This window comes from Oncorhynchus clarkii, chromosome 6, assembly GCF_045791955.1.
Source record: "Oncorhynchus clarkii lewisi isolate Uvic-CL-2024 chromosome 6, UVic_Ocla_1.0, whole genome shotgun sequence".
Classification (NCBI taxonomy): domain Eukaryota; kingdom Metazoa; phylum Chordata; class Actinopteri; order Salmoniformes; family Salmonidae; genus Oncorhynchus; species Oncorhynchus clarkii.
Genome location: NC_092152.1, coordinates 23,709,684 through 23,712,087, shown reverse-complemented (window position 1 = coordinate 23,712,087; position 2,404 = coordinate 23,709,684).

Below are 2,404 nucleotides of genomic sequence, written 5' to 3'. Positions count from 1 at the left end.
TTCATTCTTTGCATTGTAACTGTCTTTCCAAACATTGTTTTGATGAAAAGGGTTAGAAACAGTATGAGAGGAGGAAGGGAGGGGGTAGTACTGGATTGATTTAAGCTCCAAAAGGTTTACATGAAAAGTAAAAACGTTGACATAACATGACTAGTATACTGTATGTCAGATATAAAGGGATTGCAGTCTCTCCATAGACTACTTTCAAGGTTAGGAAACATTCAAACAATTTAGTCATTTAGATTAACTAGCCCCAATGTGTTCTGCATCCATATTGGAAATGTAAGCATAACGGAAAAGTAATCAAAGTAGTGATTCTTAGGTGAATTGTCATTAAGTTACTCTTCTGAGCCATTTACAATGGGCAGAGGCACACAAACATCATGGTCCATGACTTGTCCATAATCTCCCAACCTCCAACACCATGGGGCTTGTTTGAGTAGTACGGCTGAAGCATGCGACTGCTGTTGAAAGTCGAAGAGTGAAGTCAGAGGAGGTGCATCTGTATACAGCCAAAAGTGAGACACTGATGTAGTTTTCCAACAGCAAAGCTCAGTGCAACATGGCAGTGTTGCCATTGTTTAAAAAGGCTTTTACTTGTAATGTCAAAATAAACATATCTCCAACCCCATATCACACACTAAATATGTGCGTAGCCTACATTATACTGTCAATTGGGGAGAGAGAGCCTCAAATATATCCACTGTATACTAGTGAATTGCAGCAAAGTTACTTCCTGTTTCAGTCATGTTTTTGGTCCTATTCGCATGGGTCAAACAAAAACACAAATAGTGCCTCCCACAATGCGATGGCTGCAAGTGGTTAAAATAATTTATTACAATCAATACCATTCATACTATTACAAAATCATAATTCTCATTCATTCTTAATTAATTCTATTTACAAAAACATCAAACAAAAACAAACCTCAGGGGAGCATCGTCCCTCCCCGTCATACCTAACCAATACCTAACCCTTTCCCTATCTCCCCTTCCCTAATCTATCCCCTTACCAAACTCACTCTAACACTCCCAGCCCTAAACCCCCTTTCCACCTCTCCCGTGCCGCATGCTTCCCCCACTTCCTCTCCTCCCTCTTCATCTTCCCCCTCAAATCACCTTCCACCCTTCTCACTATCCCTTCCACCCCCCAATCTCTCCCTGTCTTGACTAAATTCTGCCTGGCTTCCCACAGTCCCTTTTTAAAGAGACTCATGAGAAGCCACAGCAGAAACCTGTCCCTATCCGTTCCCTTTGCTCTCCCTACGCCTCTCTCTAGCCTAGCCCATGTCAAAACAAAATCACTCCTAACCACACCTAGCATTACCCGTGCCCTAGCCCAGACTAGTCCAGCAAAGGCACAGTCCCAAAAGGCATGGCGCACAGTCTCCTCCCTGCCACAAGAGGATCTTGGACAGGTGGGGGATTGCACCAAACTATACCGGTACAAGATGGCACGTACCGGCAAGCACTTATGGAGGCCCAACCAATTCAGGTCCTTGAGCCTATTGTCCAGGCCCCGCGCCTGCACTCCCTCCCAGACCACTGACGAGATGCCCGCTACAGGCGCAGGACTCCCTGCCTGCCTGACCTCCTCGTACAGGTGCCTGTGGTCTAAACCTACTCGGGCAACTTCAACCTCGGGGTGCGCACGCAGCCACTTGGCCGCATGGCCAAAATGCCACGGCAGCTGTTCCGCCCGAGGACCCGCGTTAGACCACACCATTACGCTTCTCGCCCGCGTTAGACCACACCATTACGCTTCTCGCCTTATACGAGAAGAACACCCGCAGGAGGTAACCGGACGGGTGTATAACCGGACGAGCAAGCTCCGTCAACAAGAAAGAAACAAAAATGGCGTCCAGCTTGAGGGGGAAATGTGGTACCCCCCTACCTCCCTCCCCGATGGGACAGATCATGCGTGCCCTGGCGACCCACTCGCACCTGCCACTCCACATAAACTGAAACACAAGCCTCACTAGAGGCCTCCTCAGACAAGCCGGCAATGGATAGATGTACGCCACATACAAAAGAGACGGCAACACATCCACCTTTAGGACCAGGACTTTGCCCATAAAAGACAAATACCTAGCCTTCCACATTGCTAGCTTCCTCTGTACCACTGCGATACGCATGTTCCAGTTTAGCGTCGCTGAGCCGGAGGTCTCAAAATGAACCCCGAGAATCCTCAGGGCCCCTTCACAGAGAGATAACCCCCCAGGCACATCCGTTCTACCGCGCCATCTTCCGAAAAACTTGACGGAAGACTTTGCATGGTTCAGAACTGCTCCCGACGCTCGGGTGAAATCCCCAAAGATGGCAAGGGACCGTCAGGCACGAGTCCTTGCACAACAGCAAGGAAGTGTCGTCGGCGTACTGCGTCATCTTAACACGCAGCCCACCGC